At 42.6% G+C, this 13,227-nt stretch overlaps 1 protein-coding gene across 12 annotated transcripts in view; it reads right to left on the reverse strand.

Moving 5' to 3' along the window:
• Nucleotides 1-13,227, reverse strand: part of LPP (LIM domain containing preferred translocation partner in lipoma) — a 655,110-nt gene that overhangs the window by 615,027 nt on the left and 26,856 nt on the right. For 2 of the 12 annotated variants that reach the window (XM_079155228.1, XM_079155227.1), the window contains one exon: nt 2,394-2,450. The exons of 7 other annotated variants lie outside the window; for them this stretch is intronic. The gene's annotated coding sequence lies outside the window, so the exon portion shown is untranslated. Of the gene's footprint in view, nt 1-2,393; nt 2,451-3,319; nt 4,779-13,227 lie in introns of those variants that run through there. 3 more of the 12 variants (XM_079155233.1, XM_079155221.1, XM_079155232.1) reach the window with 3 other exon arrangements.

Here is a 13,227-nt window from a genome sequence, read left to right on the forward strand (position 1 = left end):
AATGGAAAGGGGCCGGAGCACCCCCTGCCTCATGCCATCCCTGTCTTTTAGCTTGTGCAAAAGATTTGGGATTTTACCCTTAATGAAGAAATCACTGAAGGGTTTCAAAGATAGGAACATCATGGCATAAACAGATTTGCACATTTGGAATCTCACTCTGGAAGAACAGAGAATGCAAAAGACAGGGAAAGACTAGAGAAAGAAGGTGGCTGAGAAGTGCAGGGGCTTTTCAGGAAAGAGATGCCAAGGGCCTGAACTGAGGAGGGGCAGTGAAGGTAGAGGAAGGAGGAGCAGGAGCTGCTGCCTTGGTTGGCTCAGTAAGATCTGAGGAGCACTAGATGCAAAGGTGAGGGAAAGGGAGAAGGAATCCAGAAGATTCCATTTCTAGGCTTCAGTGACTGGGCACATGACAATGCCCAGAGACATGCTGGTCTCAGGTAAGCAGAAGTGTCTAAAAGGCACTTACAAAAATAGCATCTGGAGCTCCAAACCAGGTCATCAGAAACCATGAGAAGAGCACAAAGACATAAAGATGACCGAAGACACAGCTCTGCCTTCCTTTATCCACGGGATGACATGATGAGCAAGAGCCAGCAAAGAGATCTCAAGGAGAGGCCAAACGGAGAGGGACAAATGAAGGCTGCCCAAGAAGTCAGTGGTGAAGAACAACAGTACCACACAGGCCAGAGAGGGACGGCGCTAAAGACAAAAGCTGTGGCCTCACAGACCTGCGTGAGAACAGCTTCTGTCCCGCTGAAAGGGGTTAAGAAGTCAAAAGAGCAGGGTGTGGTGGCGCACACCTGTAATCCCAGTGGCTCAGGAGGCTGAGGCAGGAGATCATGAGTTCAAAGCCAGCCTCAGCAACTTAGCGAGGCCCTAAGTAACTCAGAGAGACCCTGTCTCTAAATAAAATATAAAAGGGGTTGGGGATGTGGGTAAGTGGTAAAGGACCCCTGGTTTCAATCTCCAGTATGAAAAAAAAAAAAAAAAGAAGCAGCCAAAAGAAAATAAGGACAGAGGACATAGGGACAAATGTGAAAGAGAAGGGCAAATCCACCTGGCTCTTACTTTCTCTGTCACCAGAAAGCTCCTTCACCAGTCTGTCCACGAAAGGGACAATGCAAGTCATGTCCATAGCTATTAACTTCCAAGGAGTCATATTTTTAAAAAGGAAGAAAGAGTAGAAATTAGTTCTAATAGCATGTTTTATTTAACCCAATATATCTAAAATAGCATGTCAATCAGTTATTAACATAAGAAAATTAATGACATCGTTTTTGCACTATGCCTTTTTGAAATGTGAGAATTTTACAATGAAAGCACACATCAGCTTAAACTAAACACACTTTAAATTGTCAACTGTCCCATGTCATTCTGATTTAACACTAATGAATCAGGGCTCAGCATGGTACCTGGCATGCTGTGTGTGTGTTTCTTTTTAAATATGATAAAATGATGGACTGATGAATGAGTGCAAGACTGGATGGATGCACTGTTACTTCACTGAGAAACTTGCTGAATTCTCTGTAGCTTCTTTCCCTCTATCAACTATATTTTAAGCTTCCAATGTTGAGTTATATTATAAGCAACCTTGATGTAGCTCAATATTAATAGCATAACTTCCATTCTTCCCCTTCAAAAATCACAAAATTTCTCAATCTCTAAATTACTTTAGGGCAAAATAATTTTGTCAAATACTAATCAGAAGATCTACCACTCAAACAGATCTCAAATTGGAAGCTCTACTTCTGAGTGAGCCTCAGTTCTCCTTCCATAAAATGGTATACAGGAGCTGAAGAAAAGGCTCTTGATAGAGAGCGCTCGCCTAGCATGCGCAAGGACCCCGGTTTGAATTCCCGGGCCCTCTGAGGGGAGGAAAAAATTAAAAAAAAAAAAAGATGCTCTTTTTGCAAAAAAAAAAAAAAATGGTATACAACTCCAACTCTGCATATATCATAGGCTCACTGCAAAACTCAAATGAAATAGTGAAAACACAAAGCACTTTGCAGAAATAAGGATCCAGAAGTATTCCCTTATTATAATTATATGCCATATACCTTATAATATTCTAACTTCAATCAGGTCTGCAAAGCTGGTCAGAATCCAAATCTCTTTCTATTCCCTTGTTTGTGACTCCAGTTTTTCTTAAAAACTATCCACTGACCAATCCAGTCAGATAAAACTATGGATACATAGGTTACAGAGTATAATGCCAGGAAAACTTTAAAAATAAACTCAGCTGCAAGTGCCATTTAACTCAAGTTCTGTTCGACTCGCAAAAGAAAGACAATCGTTCCACTTGGTATTCCTGTTACATACTTTCCACAGCCAGTGAGTCTCTTGGCAAAGCAGTCATTCACATCCAGTCTCTACCAGGCCACTCATATGCTTACATCACCCTTCTGTGCCTGATCACACAGGACAGAGGTCGGAGCTCTTAACTGCCACGTCTGTAAGAAAAACCAAATGCACTGACCTATCATGTCATGTAGGGGCAGTGGCAGGTTGGGCCAGTTTACCAAACTTTGCTGATGTTTAACAAACATGTCATGACACAGGTTACATGACGGGCAATTTTCTACAAACTTTACAAATATTAATTCATTTCACCTTCCCAAGAACCCTATGAAGTAGCTACTATTATCAATGTTTCCATTTTATAGATAAGGAAACCAAGGCAGAGGTAGACAGAGAGCTATAACATAGCTCCCCAACTGCCAAGCCCTGCGGCCAGCCTATTGAGCCCTGCTAAGAAGGGGCAGAGGAGCAGCAGGTTGAACGGAGTGTACGTGCCAGCACAGGCCTGAGGCATGGTGGGCCTGAGGTGGAAAGTGCTAGTAGGGCCAGTCAAGGTGCAAACACCGGCTCCACACAGTGCTGCAACTTCAGAACCCCCCACCGAGCATTCACTAACTTCAAACTCTGGCTTCTCCAGAAGCAGGAAGGAAATGGAAGTAAGGCAAACTTGAAAGGGATTCAGCGCTAACCAATAGCATTAGTACTTTTTCAAACCCTAATTAGCGTAAGTTTGGACCAATAGCCTTGACCCAAGAGCTATACAGCCCCCCTAGACTAGCACAATCTATTGGTTTCCCTCTTGCCCTCTGGGAGTTCTTTCTCTATGCACACTTGAATAAATCCTACTCCTACTCTCACTCATTCTGGTCTCTGGATTTCGTTCTTTGAATTCACAAGAACCCAGAAAGAAGAAATTGATGGTGAACTGCTGAGGTCTACAGCAACCCTGGAGGGCACAGCCCACCATTAACAGCCACAACACTTCTTGGCTGCAGAGACCTGACGGTTACGCAGACCCCACCTGTCAGCAGAAGCACTGAATCGGGTTTCATCTCAAAACTCTGGTTTCAGCTAAACAGGGCAGCATGGGGAATGGAATCCAGGCAATGTGGCTCAAGATCTGGGTTCTTCATCGCCACACTCTGCTGCCTCTCAGCTGGTTTTGTTTTCCTGGATTATATTTGTGGGGAGGCAGGGTGAGCAGAACACCAAAGTATTAATATACAGTAAGAAATATGAAGGGCACACAGACCAACAACTATCCCCAGCATCATCAGCACATTCTCTCCCTAAAATAGTCACAGGATAGGCCAAATCTTAACCAGGAACCATGTTACTGATTTACTCTGAGAATGCCCTGTCACAAGACCAGCAAGATGCAGATCCATGTGATCAGCAGATTGTCTCTGTCAATACCAGGAGGCTGTATCAAGAGAATGAAAGTCAAGTCTCAGGGGCAGAGAGGAGAGACTGAAACATCCATCTTCCCAAGAAGAGTCTTGCACAAAGTGCTGGAAAGCCCTGGAACCAAGGTCTCCTCTTCCCCGAATCCTGACAATGCTTGGAGCAAGAAATTCTGAACCCACTTTGCAGAAAAGTCTACTGACACCTGCAGTGTGGGTTACCAGTTGAACTGCTATGCAGGGAAAAGACTGTTCCTCTTGGGTCCCATGCAAATGTATGGGATAAAAAGGCAACATGGTTTTAGGAGTGGAACATTCAGTCTTTAGAGTCTGGCACCTGAGCTCAAATCCTATTCCTGTCATTTGTATGAGTTCATGCAAGTCACTTAAACATACAGAGTTCTGCTTTTCTAACCTGTAAAATAAATGAAGATTAAATATTCCTACCTCATGCACTTGCTGGAAGATTAGAGAAAATTTTTGCAAACTTCCAACACCTGGTGCATGGAAGCCACTATTTGAAATGAAAATAAAATGGCCTCATGCTCCTCATTGGATCTTTTCCCTACCCCATGAGAAGGTATAAAATGGATGCACTGCTCCTCCTCCTTTTCCCCTGCTCTGTTAAGGGTTACCACTGCACTTAAAATCACTTGAGTACAAAATCCTGTAAGGCCCAACCTCTCAGCCATGAGTCCTGTGCTATTTCACACATTGGTACTCTTGCCTATAACTCCCCTGCTTCCTAGAAAGTTATTTTTTTTACCAACCTCTTATTCATATTACAAAACCTAACTCCAGTATCACCAGCCCTATGAAACCTTTCCAAACATGTCCTTTCCATGCTTTATGTGCACATCAATTATTGCACTGATGACATGACAAGACAGCTGAATAACCACAGGCAAGACTGACACTCACCAGAACACAAAGATGGCAACACTGGTCAGCAAGATAGTTAAGTATTTCCTTGCCCATTGGTAAACAGTTTCTGTTTTGGGACACCCAAGTGTCCTAACACCATCACAACTTTCTCAGCCCCTCCCGTAGGACCCCGTGAGCCTCCCCATAATCCAGGAATAAAAAGATTCCCCCGACAAAGCTAGTGCCCTTTCTGTCCAGGGTGTTATAAACATTTAAATATCATCTCTGCCTAGAGAGATAACTCATCTACTAAACTAAATGTTGATTAATTACTGGGCAGGATGCTCCTTGATGTCCAGAAGCACATGACTGCCCAGTTCCAGAACACTCAGCACACACAAGGTCCTAGCAAATACAAAATAGATTCGGTGCCACCTCTGCCTGCCTCTCTTTAGACACAGCCTGGCACACCATGGGCCTTCAAAAGCGTCTGCTCACCAACTGACCTGGCTGCCCCATTGGGTAAAATTGCATCAGATCCAGTTTGATTCCTGCGCCTTCCAGTCACTCCATTCATCTCCCTGATCCCTGATTGCTCCTCCCAAGCCCACCCTCACCCCTGAAGCCACAACCTAAAGGCCAGCTCTCTGCTCCACAATGCCAAAGCTCCTCTGATGCCCACAGTCAAGGGCAGGCTCTCCCATGACTGGCATCAGGGATCTTTGTTCTTGACCTCATTCAAAGAATAAGGAAAACCAGAGACAACAGTTGTTTCCTCAAAGCACAAAAGACAGCAGGTAAATATAAAAAGCTACCTCTTCAAAAGTTAATCAAACCTGTAAAAACCGTATTTTCATAACTGAGGTTTAAAAGTGGTTTCACATCAAATGGATTCATTTCATCTTCCCTTATCATCTAGTGAAGTGGAAAGAACAGGGATTATTTTCCTCAAAGTTAATAATGACAGGGAGGTGACTTGCCCAAGTCACACACTTGGTTCATATTATGGCCAGGGCTAAATTCTAACCCCAAGAACTCAATTTAGAGCTGTTTAGTTTCAGCTCAGTTCAGCGCGCATTCTTATGGACTAGAGTGTAAAGACACAATGTGCAACACTCTCCATCTCCAAAACTGCTGTGTTCTCTTTCTTAACATGTTTCGCTCTCTGAAATAAGTATTGGTTAACTTTTTTCTTGTCTATCTTGCCTCCTAAGACTTGAAGAAGTATGAGGTCACAGACCTGCCTGTCTCTTTCCTCACTATTCCCAGCACATAGAACAGAGCATGGCACCATTGACCCAAGCCAACATTGACTCCCTCCTCTCTCAGTTCCCAGCAGCCTAACCACAGACAAGTAATTAAACCTTTCCAAGCCTCAATCTCCCCATCCTTAAAACCCAAAGTACGATACCCACTTCCTGGTGAATTTTGGAGGAGTGAGTATAAATCAGTGGTTCACACAATCAGCCCTCAATATACACCTGGTTTTCCCTCTCTCCCTCAGTCCCCAGCTGGGTTTCCTTTATTGCCCGCCACCCTCAAATGGCTCCTTCTGCTATCAATCATCTATCCTTGTCTGCAGCACCTAGGGCCACGAATATGCCCTTCTCTACCTCTGTGTGTCAGTCCCTCCCACCTTTCTGAGGCAGGTATCTACAAAGGGCAGAGAAACAACTGGAGTCAACCACATCCTCATGTCTGCCAAGCTCTGACCTACTTCCCAGCAGACTGAAGCAGGTGATGCCAGTACTGATTCAGCAAGGTCCTTTTTTTGTTGCTGTGTGTGTGTTTTTTTTTTTTTCCCCCAAGTCATCTTGGACATGGGACATAACACCTAATCTTAGAGTTGTGAAACTCAGAGCAAAAGTGTCTACAAAGCCCAGCCCATCAGATGTAGCCCTTTTATTTTATAGATATGGAATCTGTGTTCCAGATGATGGAAACATCTTAGGCAAAAATTAACTCCCAAACTCCCCAAACATCAGAAACAACAGCATGGCCCCAATTATACCCTTCCAACCACTCTCCCTCATCTCGGAAATTGTTCCTTATGTTTCAGAATTTAAACTTTTCCTGACCCCATTTCAGGCAAATGTTTTCTCTCCATCATTAAATGTACCACACATCTCTCATACGATGAAAATTTTCTCTAATTTCCATCTTCATGAGGTTCAGTTTACAGTGAAATAAAATTGCACACTTTAAATTGTAAGAAACGATGTAAGCAGAGAATAATGGACAAGAAGCAGGTAGGTATAGATTCCAGAGTTTGTTCTGCTGTTAACTAATTCTATCACCCTGAGTGAGCCCTTCTCCATCCAGGACACTGCTTCTCATGTTAAAATTGGACTACTGAACCACATCACCTCTGAGCTGCTATATTCTAGATCTGTGTATCTAATCGTCACTTCCAATATAATATTATAACCCATTATCCAAAATAATTAGACAGTGAATGAATAAGCTCAGAATCTTTCCATAGTGCAACAAGGTATACCTTATTGTGACCAGTGTTCATCAATGAATGGTTAACCTTTTCAAAGACAAATATCCCATTTTTCCATAATTATGTCATGTAGATATCACAAGCAGCCATACAGTAAGTGTTGCAGACTGATAAAGTTTCATAACGCAATGCTGTAGGGTGTCAATAAACCTCTAGTACAGCCTTTTCAGTACATCAAAACTTATGCTTCCCATGACTATAGATTTCTTCACAGCAGTCCATTTATTCTAATAGCCTTCCATTCCCTAAATCCCCTCCTGATATACCATGTGTAGAAGCAGTTGTAGATCTTGTAGAATATTCTCAATGGGAATACCTCTTTGCTTTTTAAGTATGAATTTGATTTTTCAAAAAGTCACTGAAAACAATTCCAGTGAATAACGATGGTGATTCAGGTGGAGACCATCATATTGAATAATATGTGGGAAAAAAAATCATTACTTAGTAAAGTTTGTAGTGATAAGAGCATTCTAGGCCTAAGTCACAGAGCCTCAGCTGAACCCAGAGGACCACTTTAAAGCAGAGGTGGATTTCTAGGCAGACCCAGGTTTGCAGTAAACTCAATGTGCTGACTCAGAGGTGGTACTCTCCTCCCATTCCTGCTGCTTCCTTCAAAAAAAAAAAAAATTTTTTTTTTTTTTCCTTTTATGGTCCTAGAGATGGAACCCAGAGTCTTGCTCATGCTGGGCAAGTGCTCTATCACTAAGATACACCCTGAGCCTCTGAGAAAATGTGTTTAAATTAGAAACGCCAGATGATTCCTACTAGAACCCAACCCAAGTATATTCAGTGAACTACTTCCTCAAAGATGATGAAACTGGCATCCAAGTTTTGTTCCCCTACTAAGTACTCACAATAAATACAGTAATGACAAAGGCTTTATGCATGAAGATGTTCACAGCAGTGTTAAGACCCAACAACTCACAACAACCCCTACCAACAATGTATGAGTGGCTAAACTTTTAAAAACAGTACGTAAACTCAGTGGAATAGAAGAGTGGCCATTAGATACATGAGAATTATAAAATAATTTAGAAATGTTTATGAATATTCAGTGGAAGAAAAAAAGAGCAAACAAAATAGCCTAGTAAGAACAAGGGTAAAAAAAAATTGGTGGATAATATTTTAATAATATATTATTGTCTTCCTTGGAATAATATTAATGGCAGCAATATCAGGAGCTCCAGAAGTTCTCTTCCCTGAGAGCCTGAAAATATCTGAAGTTATGCTAGAGACATAAAGGGTTAAATAAAAGAAGATAATCCAAAACTCCATGGGGAAAGGCTGCACAAGAAATCATGGCCCAAATATGAAGAAACTAGTTCAAAACAAAAGAAAAGGTGGATAGAACTTGAAGAAGAAACACAATCGACTCCAAGACGACAAGAGAATAAAAGACAGAAGGGACATGGTAGAAAAGGTTTTATCTTCTTCTTCCAACAAAAGAAATACAACCTCAAACTCCCCCACCAAAAATGAAAATAAATAGCAGTAAGCAAGAAGCTCATTGCAAAAATAAAACAAATAAAAATTTGCAATGATCCTGAAGAGCTAAAGGAAAATGCAGAAGGATCTATTAGACCTCCATGTGAAGGGAAAGCTCAGTCCCCTGTAAGTGGCTTAAAGATAGTGACCTCAGACCCTAGAAAAGGAAATGAAACCACAGCACATGACTTAGCCCTGTTCTGGGCCCTGTATTGGGCAATATTTACCTAGAAATCATAGTGTAAATGTTATTGATTGTTTCCAACTTTTGCAATCAAACCACAGACAGAGCAGAGATGATTGAGCTAGAATTATAAAACTACCTACACATGCACGTGTGCATGTGTCCATTGTAAACCCTGGAGATGCCAAAGGAAACTTAAAACCTGGCTGACAAGTTGAAGGGTAAAGTGGAGGGGGGAAAAGTGGAAGCAAACACCACAAAGGGGAGAAGATACTTTCAAAAGTTGATTAGGCAATAAAGTGAAATTTATTTAATTAATACACTTAAAAAGGAAACTGACAAAGAGGATAAAAAATAGTGATTTAACCAACACTCAAAAATTGGGAAGGGGGATGGGAAGTACAAATGGAATATAAATAAACTATTCCTCGCCTATCATAAAACTAAGTCGACATGCACTTCTAAAACGAGTAACTCAAGAAGTAAAGATAGGAGCATATTATTTAGAGATATGACAGTAAACACCAGAAGAATGGAAAAAAAAATGGTGCAAATGATTGTTAAGCATGGAAACACAGTGGGAAGAGATAGGACACAAAATCCTTATTTTATTATAAACACTATTTTAAATAATGTCATACTATTTTATTTTCTATTATGAGCAGTATTGTTGTATAGTCTAAAATTTTAAAAAAGAGTAATTATTTCAAGCTACAGGAATAACACAAACGGCATGACCCAGAAAAGTCAAATGTGAAGGGGTTTTCTTGGGAAAACCATTACAAAATGTCACTCTCTTGGAGATAACCAAATGACATCAAAGTCCCCTTTTAAGTCACTTGGCCCTGGTTTAAGAACTTCCCCCTTCCTCTCTTCCCAAGCTCTTTAACTCTCTCCATACATCCTCCTATAAAATTTTGAAAACACTGCTCTTCAACTTCCTTTGCTGGTTTCAAAACAACAAGCTGTCCCTAATAAAAACTTGAAAATGTAAAGAATCCCAGAGAAAGCCCAAAATCAACAGACAACACAGTCCGCACAGGGCTGTGGCCCAGAAGCACCAAGGCCTAGGGGTTGGAGCTATATTTAGCAGACAACAAGGACTCCTGTTCCCTGGAAAGGAGGTAATTACAGGAGGCAGATTCAGGCCTGAGGTGGTAAGTCTCCAGGATCTGGGGCTCCAGCCATCCCAAACTGCACCTGAATGAGGAGAGAGGCAGCCACAGCCTGACATCGGTTCCTAAGCCACCCTCCCTTCTCCTGTCAGCTTTCTAAAGACAGGTGAACGCCAGTCATCAGCCTGATCCCTTCTTTTTTCCCGTCACTTAAGATCCACGTACAGGCACCCACAATGTGTCAGGCACTGTGCTCAGTGCTGTTGGAAGGGAAGAGGTAAATCAGACCCGAACCCTGAGCTCAGGGAGCCGGTGGTGAGGATGGGTGTAAACAGAACTAACACACAGCACCAGATAAAACGTGATGTGCATCATGGCTGGGCGGGGAATAGCTGCCGGCTGGGATCCCTGGCAGAGCATCCCAGAAATCACGCAGAGACTTGATTCGAACCAACAGAAATGATCTGAAGATGTGAAGGAAGGCGGCTTTCTAGAAGGTGGAAATTATGTGAGCAAAGGCACAAAGTCAGCCAACCAGAGGAAAGGGGAGTACCCACTGTGGATGGAATAGAGGCAGGCAGAGAAGATCCATGTTCAGGTCTCTGGCTCAGTGAGTGCCTTCCAAGTCGAAGCACGGAGGTTTTTTGGGTTTTTTTTTTTTTTTTTTTTTTTTTGGTTTTTTGTACTGGGGAGTGAACTCAAGGGTACTTTACCACTGAGGCCTATTCCCAGTCTTTTATTATGAGGCAGAGTCGCCCTAAGTTGCCCAGGCTGACCTTAATTTGTGATCCTTCTGCCTCAGCCTCTGGAGTCCCTGGATTATAGGCATGCACCACCATACCCAGCCCCTGCGTGGATTCTTTAAACACATTCGCCCATCCTAAAACCCTTATTCTACGGGGTAAGACTATTTTCCCTCCATTTTACAGACAAAAAATCTATAAGGGAGAACAGACAACTTTCTGAAGGCCAAGAACTGTAAAAGAACAGCACAAATTCAAAACCAGGCCCCTTTGGCTCTAAAACCTAAGTCATTTTACTCCCTTTACCACCAGGAGTGGGGAAAGGCAGGTGTCTTTTCAAACAGAGCTAAACAGAAAAGGCAAAGGCCATGTGCAAACATTTCTAAAGAAAGTTTAGAGCCACACTCTCAAGGACTTCATTTTTAGGGATTTCCAAAGTTTCCCACTATGTGTATACCCATGTTTAATAGCTCTCTCTCTCATAACCTCCAACACCCTAGTTGTCACCATGTTAACATGTAAAGGCTTTTAGACCCAGGTGCTGATGCTGCATTCCCCTTCATCTATATGGATCCACTTTCCAGATAGCCCTGTCCAACCTCTCCTCAGTCTAACTCCTACTGATACTTGGAGGTCAACTCTTCTCCCTCCAACCACAGTGACCACATTGAAAATGTTTACTGAATTAGAAAAGGCACTCCTGCTCTTTCTATAACCATAAACAAAAAAAAACAAAAAAAATTTAAATGAAAAATGGTGACACTCTCCTACAACTTAAAGGAGTGCCACACAGCCTTCAAAACCCAGTTCAAATCTAATATTAAAAAAATAATAATTTCTTTGCTCACAGAACATAGCCCTCTTGCAACCTCCAAAGCACACACTGGTCCCCTTTTCCTGATTCTCTCCAGCACTGGATAGTTTATCCTTTTTCATCAGGAGCATGTCCTCCTTCCCCTAACAGCCTTTCCCTGTGGGAAAGTTTTCACATCTGGGACACCCACCAGAGAACAGCACAGTGCACAGCAGGCACTAAGAAACTGTAGCAGCTCAGCTCTTGGGGGTCAAACAAAATCAAATACTCCAGTGCCTTACAAATGCCCTACCAATACATTTTTACTTAACATACATTTTATTGCTCCATGTCTGGATCATCCAATTAGATTCACGACATCCTGATGTACTGGAATCCCAGAGGAATTGCAATGGCCAGTCACATCTGCCACCTGAGTTTCCCACCAAGTGGTGCCACAGTTCTGCCTGAAAACCTCCAGTGATTGGCCATCTTTTAGCACTCGATGCAGTCCACTCCATTTTTGGGCATCTCTCACCACGTGTCCTTACATATGAGGTTCAATCTGTCTCCATGAGCCTTCTGGTTAAATACCTGGAAGTGGCAGGTGAGGCGGGTGAGAGGGATAAGCACATAACCTGCTAGGGAAGCATGGTCCCATGACTACTGGAAACAAGCAAAACTGGGTTTACATCACAGCTCACCCCTTGGGAGAAGTCACTAAACCTCCCCAACTTCCTTCCTTGGGGCTACTATAGGATTAAGGGAAATGATGCAGGCAGAATGCCTGGCACTCAATAAATGGCAGACATCATGATAATGAATTCAATTCCTGTTTCCCATCCCAGCCTGCCTTGTAACTAGAGCGCTAATCACATCCTTGGCCTCTCTGTAAGATCTGTAGGCCCATCCACATGATGTCTTTGCAAAGCCTCAGTCAACATCTCATTCTCATGTCACTGGTAGGGCACAAGTGGAAGCAAGAGGATTCCTAACACTGAGGGGACAATGAAAAAATAAGGAAAACACAGCTTCTTTTGCTCCTGTCTCTAAGGGTACAGTCTACCACTTTGCAAAGGTGAAGGAGGACACCAGATGCCACAACTCCTTGAGACTTGGTGTCTGTTCTCTACGGCCCCAGCTACTAGGTCACTTAAGCATTCTGATGTCAGGCTCAAAGTTCCAAAGACAAGGGTGCCACCTCATCACCCAGTTCTACCTCTAATCTGACGATGCAGGCTGGCAGCAGCTCAGGTGCTGTGAACCATATCCTCAGGCAGATGACACATGACCTAGACCTGACTTTGCCATTTAAATCAATGTGACTTTGGGAGGTTCACTGATGTCTTTGGTCCTCATTTTTTATCATCTGTACAACAGGATACCAGCCTAGACTGTTGGTTCTTTAACCAGTCCTGATCCAACAGAAACACTGAGGGACATTTTTCTAAATATTTGTGACCAACCCTATTTCTCAGAGATTCTGATTCAGAACAAGGGTTGGAATTGGGCCAGTATATGTATATGTTCATATATATATATGAACATATACACTTTTAGTCAGCTTTTTCACTGCTATGACTGAAAAATCTGACCAGAACAGTTTTAGGAGGAAAAGTTTATTTGAGGGCTCACGGTTTCAGAGCTCTTGGTCCATAAGAAGCTGGCTCCATTCCTCAGGGCCAGAGGTGAGGCTGAATGAACATCATGGTGGAGGAGTGTGGCACCGAGAAGCAGCTCACATGGTGATCAGGAAGAAGAAAGAGGGGCCTCCACTTACCAGATACAAGTATACACCCAATCTATACCCCGATTCCCACCTCCTCTAGCCTCATC

Source organism: Sciurus vulgaris, assembly GCF_902686455.1.
Source record: "Sciurus vulgaris genome assembly, chromosome: 10".
Classification (NCBI taxonomy): domain Eukaryota; kingdom Metazoa; phylum Chordata; class Mammalia; order Rodentia; family Sciuridae; genus Sciurus; species Sciurus vulgaris.